Source organism: Panthera pardus, unplaced genomic scaffold (genome assembly GCF_024362965.1).
Source record: "Panthera pardus isolate Hobbes unplaced genomic scaffold, ASM2436296v1 HiC_scaffold_16, whole genome shotgun sequence".
NCBI lineage: Eukaryota > Metazoa > Chordata > Mammalia > Carnivora > Felidae > Panthera > Panthera pardus.
Window position 1 is genome coordinate 33,594,392 of NW_026526721.1, and position 13,675 is coordinate 33,608,066.

Genomic DNA, 13,675 nt, shown 5'->3' on the forward strand with positions numbered 1-13,675 from the left:
ATGGGGAGCTATAACTTGGTAAATGTTATAGACAAAATTGACGTCTTCGGCCATATAGTGATATTGTTGACAGCTGGGGTCAGGAGTCAGACTGCCTGCTTCAGAATACTAGCTCTAATGCTTACTAGTTGTGACTACGAACATTAAAAACAAACAAACAGGGGGGCGCCTGGGTGGCGCAGTCGGTTAAGCGTCCGACTTCAGCCAGGTCACGATCTCACGGTCCGTGAGTTCGAGCCCCGCGTCAGGCTCTGGGCTGATGGCTCAGAGCCTGGAGCCTGTTTCCGATTCTGTGTCTCCCTCTCTCTCTGTCCCTCCCCCGTTCATGCTCTGTCTCTCTCTGTCCCAAAAATAAATAAACGTTGAAAAAAAAAATTAAAAACAAACAAACAAACGTTTCTAAGCCTCCGTTTACATTTTTGTAAACTTATGAATTACTTTGTCATCCAATGATATATTTTATGTAAACCTTCGGACATGGAATAAGCACTCAAAATGGGATAGAAACAAAACAAACGTGTTTAGTATGGACTATTTGGGGCTTGATAGCAACATGACACATTAGGTAGTCATCTGTGGTAAATACTGGGAATACTTGAATACTTTCTTTTGCTACACAGACAAAATATTTCTACTTGAATGTCTTTCATATATCTCCAACTGATTTATTTATGAATTGTAAGTTGTCATGCCTTTTTGTTTATGGTATTTATTTATTTTGAGAGAGAGTGCACAGGTACACACATGGGAGCGGGGGAGGGCAGAGAGAGGGAGAGAGAATCCCAAGAAGCCCATGCTGTCGGCACAGAGTCTTATGTGGGGCTCAATCCCAAGAATCATGAGAACATGACCTGAGCAAAAAACAAGAGTCGGAGTCCCCTGAACTTAATCAGAACCTATTTTATAGGTAACTCCAGTATCCCCTAGGTTCCAGCAGTTACAACTATTGTTGCCTGATACTTTATAACTGTGGGAACATAGCTTCTCCTGGCCTCCCATGGAAAATGTTGCCCTGAATGTATGTTTGGGAGTGACTGGGGGTGTTTCATCTGTCACTGGGAGGAAGTAGACCAAAAAACTTCCACCCTGGTTTACTGCTCATGTCTCCCACCAGTGTTTTTTTCTGACCAGGCCAACTGTAAATGATTACTCTGTTGGAAAACATAACCTCTAAACACTTTGAATATCAAAGCTGCTGTGTCCTGAGACTGGGAAGCTGAGGAGGAAAATCACTTCCTCTCTGGTCTGTCACACAGTTTTCCTGTTAGGCTCCAGGGCTCTACTGTTTGAACCCAGATTATCATAATCTTCACTAATACAATAACCTTTTCTAGGTCTTAAGGAAAATGTTCAAACACATTAAATTTCCAAACAACTCTCCATTAATGAAAACATTACCTATAATGTTTCTGGGTCTCTGAAAAGCTTTGCTTAAGCAATGGTAAACAAAACACAATAACAATACTCCCTATTGGAATGTATTTCTCTCCTCAACTTACTCAACAGATATTTATTTATTTCATTTTACACATATTTATTGGCTCCTGTTCCAGATACTGCCTGTAGAGATATGAATAAAACAAAAAATCCCTGCTTATGTGGAGTTTACATTCTAGTGGGAAGACAATAAACAAATTAACAAATAACAGAGTGCTCTAAAGGAAAAGAAAAAGTGTATTTTGAAAGAAAAGAGAATGACAAGGAGAATTTACACATGGGGGAGAAAACAATCTATTTTTTCCATTTGTGTTCAGACCACAAATCCCTGCAAAACATTGCTTATCACGTTACCTCTGTGACAATATTCTTAAAGACACATAGATGTTCAATATCTTCTAATGCCACGAGGAACTGTGAGAGCTAATCGTAAACAGCAGTCATTTGAGTGCAGCACTATTAGCTAGGTAATACTGGCTGCATACTGTCACTTCTCCAGTCCTGGTGCCAGCCTGTCATAGAACAAATCGAGACACTTGCACTGGTTTCATGACCCCCCCTTTCCCACATGTCTAGCTGTAGCTCAGAAGTTGGATTCAGATTAGCATCCTGTCTAGGCTATCCCATTTCTTATTAAAAGCTGTTTGTCTGAACTCAATTTCTAATTGCTTCTGGGGCTTCATACTTTTGTTTCCCCAATGCAGCTGTGACTCTATTCCTTAACAAAAATTAGTTCTTATTAATAATTAATGAGACTGTCCATGTGAGAATAAACCTGAAAGGCCTTGATTCCATGGCCATAAAATGTCAAGTTTTATCTACATTGGCTGAGGAAGTCAACTCACCTTTCATCTCATTTAGTGATTCTCGTGTTTTTGTTTTTTGTTTTTTTAACATTATATCCTCCTACTATCTGGCTTGAGGGCAGAGTCTGTATTCACTAGTAAAATTCCAAGATTTGCAGTCCCTGACTATCTGAGATGTGTGCTCCAAATGCATATTACACAAAATCCACTTGATTCTTCATTATAGTGCATTATAATTATTAGGTTCCAACTTTAAAGACAGAAATAATTATGTCTGCAATGATAGGTGACATACAAGTGTTGTTTAAATTAATAGATGTATAAATCAATGCACAGAAGGAAAGGACTTCCTCAAAAATTACCTCCTTGACAGTTTGAAATATTATTCAACAGTGTTAAAATACTACCAAACAGATCTCTCTTACTAAGGCTATTTAGTGCATCTCTGTGCTTATCAATAAAGTTTAACAATCAACTAAGAGTGTGAGGATATGCCCCTGGCTGTGAGGACAACCGTTATTGTCAGTGCCTAGAAATCCAATGTAGGACATGAAGGTTGGAAGAATACCACTACTGCATTTTGACTTTTGATCAATTGCTTTTACATGACCCCACCCTCCTCTCTGCTCTTACCATATATGAAGTCTGCTTAAGTTAGGTCAGAGAAGGTATTTTCTCTATCTCGCCAGTGTGATAAAAAGGAGCAGCCTGAATGGGGAAAATGTGAAAATTTGGCATTCTAACTGATGTTTAAATAAACTTTCACCCATTCTTTTTGTTTTTGTAACCCCTCCCTTCAGAAGTAATTAGGAGTTTTATTTGCTGAGACATTCTATTATTTTCTGTGTAAATAAGCTTGCTTTTTATTGCATCCTTAGATGCAAGCAATTAGTTTTTTTTTTTTTAATTTTTTTAATGTTTAATTATTTTTGAGAGAAAGAGAGTACAAGCAGGGCAGGGGCAGAGAGAGGGAGGAGGATAGAAGATCCAAAGCTAGCTCTCTGCTGACAGCAACAAGCTGTGGCTTGAACTCTTGAACTCTTGAACTGTGGGATCGTGCCCTGAACCAAAGTCAGATGCTCAGCTGACTGAACCATCCAAGTGTTCTATAAGCAATTAGCTTTCACCTTTCTATTCCCTGCTAAAGTAGATATCAGTTTGGTGCATTCTTCCAATGTTTTATTAACATCTTTGATTTGCTATAATAATTGCTCATTTTATTTATCTTTTTGGGCTTACATTGCTTATCTTCCTTTTTTTTTTTTTTTAAGTTAGAGGAAGCAGAAGTAGGTGTATATGCAATCCTCTGTTTGTATAGATGTAGAATATAAACCATTCATGGCCAGTTAACTATTTGTATGGTTTTTAGCTATCACCTCTGTTTTATGAGTCATTTTCATAAGTGCTTAAGAAAAAAAAAATCCTCCACATGACTTTGTCTCCTTCTTCCAGAGATAATTTCTGTGTCAATTTGAATGGGTCAAGGATGCCCAGATACCTTGTTAAACATTTTTTTCAGGGTGTGTCTGTGAAAGAGATTAGCATTTGAATTAAGAAACTGAGTGAAAACAGATTGTCTTCTCCAGTGTGGGTGGGCTTCATCCAGTCCTTTGAGCACCTAAATAGAACAAAAAAGTACCAGAAGGGAGGATTCAATCTCTCTCTACTGACTGGTTGAGCTGAAACATTCATCTTTTTCTATTCTCAGCACTTCGGGTTCTCAACCTTCATAATCTGCCTCGAATCTACACCATCAGTTCTCTGGCTCTCAGGCTTTTGAACTACACTGCAGCATTACTGAGTCTCCAGCTTGCAGAGGGCAAATTGCGAGGCTCCATAATGGAATAAGCTAATAACTTACCTTCATTCATTCTCTTTCTCTCTCTCTCTCTCTCTCCCTCCCTCCCTCCCTCCCTCCCTCTCCCCTTCCTCCATTCTTTCCTCCCCCCTCCTCTCTCAAGAGAAAAAAAAGAAATATATATATATATATACATATATATATATGTATATATATATATATGTATATATATATATATATATATATACATATATATATATATAATTCTTATATTGATTCTGTTTCTCTGGAGAACCCTGATTAATATATTTCTCCTCTGCCAGGAGTATAAAGAGAAACTTGATAGAGATGTTCTTATAGAGTTACCATCAATTAGGTAGGCATTACCAAACAAATATAAATACCAAATGTACTGATTTTCTCTCTTTTTTTCCCTTCTTGGAATTCTGGAAATTATCTTCATTATATTTTAAGGTATCAAAAATGCAGTATTTGTATTGTATGTGTAGATGTAAAAATAAATATGAAATATGTAGGTGTTCAGATCTTAGTATAGCATACTTGTTTAAATATATATATATACACATATATAAATATATGTGTGTATATGTATATTAAATATATATACATAAAACTGCCATTGCTAAAAAAACATTAGATCTTATTAGTATAGTACTTGTTTAAATATAAATATATATAAATATATATATATATATATTATATATGTGTTAAAAAAATGTATTCCAGTAAAGACCATAGTTCTAACTTATTGAAGTTTAAAATAGAAAGGAAGAAGATTTATAGAATGTCATCCCTATCCATTCTTCTACAAAAATATGATTTATTATTATTTTGAGTTAAAATGTGCCTTAGTTCTGGAGAGACCTAACAGCAAAGCTTATGATAAGGCTTGCTGCTTATTTCCATGTGCCACAGCATGCTAAGTGACAATTCACATTTTTATAAACTTGTATTTTTTAGATTTATGTTGTTTCATTTTTCACTTCTCCACAAATTTTTTTTCCCTAAATTACCTCAGTTGGATATTTTTAAAACCTACTTAACAATTATTTTTATATGTAGAGTTTATAACATTACCTACAACCCTGTGGACTTCAATGAAGGCAAATCAATTTTTTGACAATAATATGTATGTGTAGATTTTCTTACATGCACAATTAAATTCCAGATTATATTTTGAGATATGAGCATATGGTATTATACTAAGAGAATTTGGAAGTTACTGGTGCTTTAAACTTTTAATTTGTTATTATGCCCAGAGTAACAGAAAAATGGTTTCATTCCTGCTTTTTGGTTATTTCTCCACTGAGTTTTATTGCACTGGAGAAACCTTATAACCTCATTTTGGTTACCTACTGCTAAGAGCTATTCATGTGTCACAAATAATATTTTTTGAACATGTCAAACATAAAATGATCAGGTACAAAGGAAGAAATCAGCAATAGTTTAAGCTATGGATCATGGTTCATGCCCATTCATGAAAAATTTAAATTATGCAATTATACTGTTTTATCCATGTCAATAGTGTTATTCATAACATGAACATTGCTTCACCTTTACAATAATTCAAAACTTAATTCACATGGCAGACATCAGATAGAGTAATAACACTGGTAAGATCTGTATCCTTTCAAATAGTGATGATTCTTCTTTAGAAGACCTGATTTATTCTCTTATTCCTGTTAGAAGAATATATCAGTAATCCCGATAATCAAGGATCTTTTAAAATCTATCCTCCAGTTCCAAATGCATAATAGAATTGAATAAATTCACTTAATAAAGTCAATAAAATAAATTCAATAAATTAAGCCATCTCCTTTATAAGATATACTTTTAGATTCCCTTTTTAAAATCAATACTTTGTCACATGTTATGATTATTTCCTTTAATTTTAATTATCCATCCTGGTGTTTAAAATCAAGTCAGCCTTAAGTAATGAAAATATTATTTCTATTTCAAATCCTTTTTCTATAAATATGTATTTGACAATAAATATATATTTGTGAACTCTATCCCTCATATTTAGGATGTCCTGGAAATGCAAAGGCAATAGCATTTCACCCATACCCTTGGGCATGTCAAAGCATTGTGTAGTAAGGAATTTTCCAGAATGTTATTTGTGGAGGTCTTGGAAGTGGACCATGCATCTTCGTCATCAAGAGAACCTGCTGTGAGCTGTGTAAGTTGGCATAATAGTTTCCAATGATCCGTTGCAACTTTGGATCCATTATAGTGTTCATGCTAAGGCCATAGACTTACATGGATGTCCGAGGCAATGAATAAGCACAGTGGGGTTAATAGAACTAGGTTTATATCTGCTGAATATAGGAGTCATCTAACTAGAAATGTTTTTTATGGCGTCCCCATGGACCTGGAAAGACATTCCATGAAGCTGCCCTACAAATCGAGGTTATTCTCAACATTTTCTCCTTGTTTTTTTTTTCTTCCTTCATTTTTCCTCTATTTCCTTCATACATCACTGTCTGAAGGTCTTCCCTGACCCCCTTTTTATGCACTCCCATTTATTTTTCAAAAACGAATCTCCCTATGTTTGTTTCCTATCATCTTGGCATCTAATTTATTGAAAGATGCAAACTGCTGCTCTAGTGTTTTCTGTAGTAAAATTGTAAGTAATATTAAGACAAGAAGGTATGGGGGTTATATTGAAGAAATTCTATCCTTACTAAAATTCTGAAAAAGATTGAATTTGAGAAACAGGTATAGCGTGTCATGGATATTGGGAAAGAACATTTAAAAATTTCATTTCCTATTAAGGATTTGAGAAAAACCATTGACATTAATAGATATGGTTTTGATCTGGGGTCACCACTGTACTTCTATCCATCTCTAGGCTTTGTTTCTTAATCCCTTTAACCTCTTTAAAATTTCTAGAGCATTTAGGGACACCTGGATGGTTCAGTCAGATAAGTGTCTGACTCTTGATTTCTGCTCAGGTCCTCATCTCAAGGTTTGTGAGCCTGACACCGGTATGGGGCTTTACGCTGACAGTGCAGAGCCTGCTTGGGATTCTCTCTCTCCCTCTCTCTCTCCCCTTCCTGCACTTGTGTTTTCTCTCTCTCCAAATAAATAAACAACTCCCCCAAAACTTCTAAGGGTCTTTAAAATAATGTATATATAGAGCATCCAGCTCAGTTAGACACCTAATACATACCAACTGTTCTAATTATTTCTGATGAATAAATGCAATCATCATTTAAACTGCTCCTATGTAAATCAAATACAACTATTCCTAAGTACATATACATACAGAATTGAAAGAATATAAAGAACAACAACAAAAAATAACCTAGGGCACTAATTTTCAAATTTTAATGTACAAAAAAGAATATTTAGGGAGACATTTAAAATGCAAACTCCTAGGTCCTCTTATAGAAATTTTGTTCATTATTTCTGGGAAAATTTCCAGGTATTTACCTTTTGAGAAGAATCAAAAGTGTTTCTGATATTGGTAGTCTTTGAAACACATTTTGGCCCAAAAATAAGTTCTGTGTGTATAGCATATTGAAATGCATTCGTTCATATATTCATTTAACATGAATGCCTAAATCAGTTTTCAAGTTTGGAACTACTGGGAGCTAATATATATTTTTTCATAAAAAACTAAAGAAAAAAAATCACATTATCAAATGTAATGGATCTTGCAGCACTAATTATACTTTTTATGTGTATAATTTCTCCCCATGTATAAACTCAGATAGAATTTGAATGTGTAACTTACTCATTCCAGGTAGCATAAATATTTTTAATTGTCAAAATCTATGACTTCACATTTATTTAGTGAAATGCTAGCATCTCTCATAATATGCAATTCAACAGTATATGTCATTATAATTTTACTTCTGTATCTGTAAGTCTCTAAGAAATCTATTTAATTTTATTTTAGCATATCATTATGGGAATTTGGAAGTTTTACTTCATAAGATATTAAAGTCTCTGTCACCATTCCTCGGTTTTTCTTTGTGCAAATAAAAACATTTTGACTTCAAAATTGTAAATAAAGTGACTCAATATAAAATACCTTAACTGTAACCTGGAATTATAATAAACTAAATATTACTTATGAATTCTATAGAGCTGCAAAGATGCCCCCGAGAATCTGCAAATGAATGTACTAAACAAGCAGAATCAACTATGAATCTAAACAAAAGTACGGAAAATGATTTATTCTGTAAATAAATCAAACAAAATACTATTACACAGAGTCAGGGGAGAAGTGATGATTTGAATGGATTTTTCTAATACTGTCAACAACTTGCATACATTAACTATTTGTCACATATGTCCTCTTTGAGGCACTCTGATAAAACCTGTGGATATAGAGGTTAACAACGTAGTTTTTAGTCAAGAGGAGTTTGGAAAACAAATCTCTAATAGAGCATCTGGAACCCGTTTTGTGTCAGGCGATGCTGTTGGCTATATTCCTTTCATTTATGAAACTGGCTTCCCTTAGTGTTATCTGATGACAAGTTTATGCTACATTTGTGGTCACTAGTTCCTGCTTTATTTTCAAAATCAGCAACACTCACTGCAGATTCTACAGGTAATCTACTGGATGAGAGATTCAAATTTTCTTATACACGTCACAAATTTGTCAAATTAAAAACAATTATGAAAACTAAGAAATGTTTGCTCTTGGTGATTCTTTACAATTGTATGAGATACTATTAATATCGACCAACATATTCAATCAAATAGAATGAAGTTTGATAGTTTAGTAATGATTTCCTTAGTGTGGACCATGTTGAAGGAAATAATGTTAGACTGAGAATATTTCCAAATAAAATAGTACCTAGACAATCAAGGTCATGGTGTGTATAAATCTTGGTATGGAATAGGATAGGATATCTTTGCATAGAATAGTATGACTTTTTTAATATAAGTATATCCATCATTGCTTGAAATTTAATTTTTATAAGCCACAAATTCTAAAATAAACTTGCAAAATTATACTAACATCCCCCAAATATTAAAAATAAGTTTTATTTTATTATTTTCATAAAACAAATAGCAGACAGGGAATATGGACAATGAAAGATTTGAAAAAGAGGAATGTAATTTCTGTAGTATACAGAAGCAGCAAAGAATAGTTTAAAATATGTCCCTCAAGTCTGTGTGACATTATGAAGAGTATCTACAGATTATCCAGTATAAGAAAATTAAGTTGCTTAAAAATCAGAACACAGTTATTGCTCACTTTGCAAAATAACACATTGCTTTAAAAACAAAATTTACTCCAAAGCACCTTTTGACACTGTGATCCATGGAGTAAAGTTAAAATAGTTACCAATGGAAAACAACAAATAAGAAATGCATCAGACTCAGGTGGCTGATAAAAACAATACCAGAAAAACTGTGAGGAGGGCATGAATGTCTATTAGGGGCAAGTTATAGAAGGAATCAGTTTTTCTTCCTTTCTTCTTTCTTTCCCCCCTCCCTTCTTTCTTTCCCCCCTCCTTCCTTTCTTTCTTTCTTTCTTTCTTTCTTTCTTTCTTTCTTTCTTTCTTTCTTTCTTTCATTTAGTTCATTACGACATTAATAAATATGTTGTTGCCTTTCTGGAAAGCTAATTATATTAAATAATGGCTTGATTACACATGATGACTAAAACTGCAGAGAAGACATCATTTGCAAAGATTTACAAATAATTTTACCTGTAAACAATTTTGCTTCTAGAATAGGTCAGTATTTTTGTTTCAATCAAAGTTCTTTGCTAAAAGTCTTCTTTACGGTTTGAAAAAAAAGTTTTCTTAGCTTACTACAAAAATGCAGCTTCATAGCTATAGATGATATTAAAGAATAGTATCATATTCATTCCAGTAAAAATTAATTGAACTTTGAAATATAAATTCAAATTTTAAATAATCCACTTTACATAAAATGATTTTAATTATTACGGGGCTATATTCAATAGCCCAATTTAAATGACCATAGGTTCAATATTACTTCTTATAATCTCTCCCACTCAACTATTCTTTTTTTTGTCTCTATTTAATATGAGACTGAACACAGGTCATAAATTTATTCTAATAAAATTATCATTTTATCATAATTTTTAGATTTCTGGACTGTGCCTTTAAGAAGTGTAGCCAGGACAAATTTCTATTGTTGCTGTACACAAACCAAATATTTCAAAATCTATCCCCCCACCCTCCTGAGAATAGAAACATGAGAAACTTGCACACTGATTTTCTTTCCTGTAAATTTAACAAAATAAAGTTAATTGCTAAAATAATAAAACGAAGAGAAGGAGTGAAGAACAGCAGTAGAAAACCTCTTAGCGATAGTCAATTTAACAAATGATTTGTAAATTACAAAATCTTTCATTATCAAATGTATTCACCCTATGTCCTGCTGTGGCATAGCTGTTTCAAAGTCGCTGCTTTTGAGAGTCTGCCCTGTTGGTGTCATCCCTGCAATCACACAAAAATAAAATCCTTCTGTGATTAAGAACCCTAAATATAATTTACTTCCGAGAGCTGTTCTGGAAAAAAAAAAATATTGGAAGAATTGCAAGTGAATATTCAAGAGGGAACAATGACGCTAAAGGATTACATAGAGAGGAGAAAGGAGAATTTGAGAATGCTAATTAAGGACTTTTTGATTTGCATATTCTGTAAATAACTCTACCCAAAAGATCAGCTTAAAGTGTTATTACTTGCAGAACTCTGATTGCCATTAGCCTGGGCCTGGCATAACCACACTCATTAGTATACAGATGGCCTGGGAAAATGGCACCAAATGCTCATTCACTCTGACCACCACTAGTCTGTACCAGTCAGACCTGTGGTATAATTAAGATAATGCCCCTCCTGCCATGACTTCAGCTGCTGCCTGGAAAAACTATCTCATGTTTCTGTTTTTACAATTAAGCAATGCTGAAAGAAAATGAAAATTTTATTTTAAAGACAACTTCAAGAAGGAGGGATAAGATGCAAAAGTCCTGGCATTCATCTTTGGGATCAACTCCTCCTGAATATCTATATCTTTACCTATGTTTCTGTATATCTCAAAACATACATACATACACACATACTCACACACATGCACACATACCCCTATTTTACCTGAGAATCAGTTTCTACAAAGTAAAAAGCACAATATAATCACTTTCTAGCCCATATCCTGTGTGAAGAGTTCATAAGAACTAAAACATGTAACAAGACCAATTCAAAAGTGTAATGTGTTATTTTTGAATGGAGGAATTTTCCTCAAGTTCTACATATAAGAAATTATCAATCATTGTGTTTTGCTGCAGATGTATTTTCAAACTTCCCCATTTTTATTTAAGAACGGGGAAAAATGATTTCTTTTAACCCTTTTTAGTACATTTATTAATTCATGCATGTGTACATTCCTTTACTAAACAATTAGTGAGTGATTTCTGTGCTTCAGCTACTGATTTGTCCTGGGACGCAGAAATGAATAAGACAAAGTCCTTGTCACCATGGACTTTACATCCTAGTGGGTGAAACAAACAATAAACAAAGAAACGAGTATGTACTAAAATGTCTGGTTGTAATAATTACCAAAGAGAAAAATAAAGCAGAATAGAAGAATAATGTTAAACTGGGATAAGATTGAGGGGTGAGTATTTGAATAGATGTTCAGGAAATATCTTTCTGAGAAGAAAGCATTGAACTCAGTAAGGTTGGGTTACTTGTCCAAGGTCAAATTCCAGGAAATTATAAATCTGACTAGAACTCAGATATAACTACCACTAAAACAATGCCTTAACCATTGTGTGGCATTGGACTCCTATGCAATATTGGTGAAATATGATTGGCCATGTGAGTATTTAACTGATAAGTTCCATAATAAGAAAAAATAGTATTTCTGTATCATTGCTCTTCTCCTGCTACCCATTCATGGCTTATTTAGTCAGATACTAAGAAATATCTTATTTAGAATATGAATTTCTATTTCTCAATATATTTTCTTGCACACTATTTTAATATTAAGCACTAACAAAAAACCATTAATCTAAATACAATGATATAGAATCAGTACAATCATATTTATGAGAGAGCATATGACACTAACACTTAACAAAATATCCCATTTAAATTTAACTTTATAAGGCAAGCCATACTTCTGGAAAATACCGTCTCCAAGATAGTAAGAATGCTCTGAATGCTTCTGGTTCAAGATTTCTATAACATTTAAGAAGACTATAAATGAAATTCGAAGGAGTTACCCATTCCAATACCATATTTGGGAAGGTGGCCAATAGCTTTTTTTAGGTATTTTTTTTCTTTTTGCTAGAGAATATTCACTAATAAGTCTTTCAAACAGGGATCGTAGGTCATACTTTTTAATATGCCAGTTTCTACAAAAAAATCATTATTTTGACTTCATGTTGCAATGGTAGCTTTTTTTCTTTTTAGTTTAGTAGTCTATGTTCAAAGTAACCTCCCTTCAACTTTGAATATGCTCTTCCATTCTTACCTTGTCTTATTAATTGATAATAAAGTCTGTTGTCATATGTGTGTAGGTAATCTTCCATATGAATTTCCCTGGTAACTTTTAACATTTTTTTTTCCTGATGATCTGAAATTGAACTATAATTCTCCATGGGTGTACGTGCGTGTTTATGTGTTTGCACGTGTGTGTCTGTGCATATTATATATATATATATATATATATATATATATATATACACACACGCAGTGGGTGTATATACTTACATTTATCTTTCCTATTGTTTTCTGGGGCAGGTCTAGAATATACTTGGTTATTACTTATTCAAATATTACTTTTCATCTATCCTCTATATTGTTTCTTCTCGAAGTCCTATAAGATTGTTATTCTTAAATGTCTAGTCAATGTTGATTGGGGAAGATGTTCTTCCAAAACTTTGATATGTATTTTCATGTTGAAGGAACTAAATTTTTGGAATGTGCCTGGACACCTTCTATACTTCTCTCCCTGGACTCTTCTATATTTCTCCTTCTTTACCAGATTTGTTAAGTTTAGAAAAAGACCTGGTAATCTCTTCTCTTTCTACTTGTATCTAATTTGCTTGCAGAAACATATTCTTTGATACTCTTAGGGTACCATAAACTATCAATAAAACTGTATTTACAGGAGATGGCCTACATGGGTTAGTGTCCCCTGTGTCTGGGTAGATAAGCTGCCCGATTCCAATGTTCTCGAAGCTATAACAATAAATCTGCACATTGATTTCCATACCAAACCCAGTTATTATCAATGAAAAAGATGAACATATGGCCATCATCAGCCTTACTTTTTGTTTTATTTCTCATTTGTTTTAAATTCCAAGACAGAGAAGAGGGAAACTAATTATTGGACATCCTTAAAGATGCCTAATATTTGTCTACTAATCCCTCTTTATTTTTTAAATTTTTTTTAATGTTTATTTTTGAGAGAGAGAGAGAGAGAGCGTAGGAGAGAGGCAGAGAGAGAGGAAGATACAGAATCCAAAGTAGGCTTCAGGCTCTGAGCTGTCAGCACAGAGCCTGATGTGAGACTGGAGCTCGTGAACCGCGAGATCATGACCTAAACTGAAGGCAGATGCACAACTGACTGATGTCGTTTGTGCCCCTATTAATCCCTCTTTAAAATGTTTTTGTTT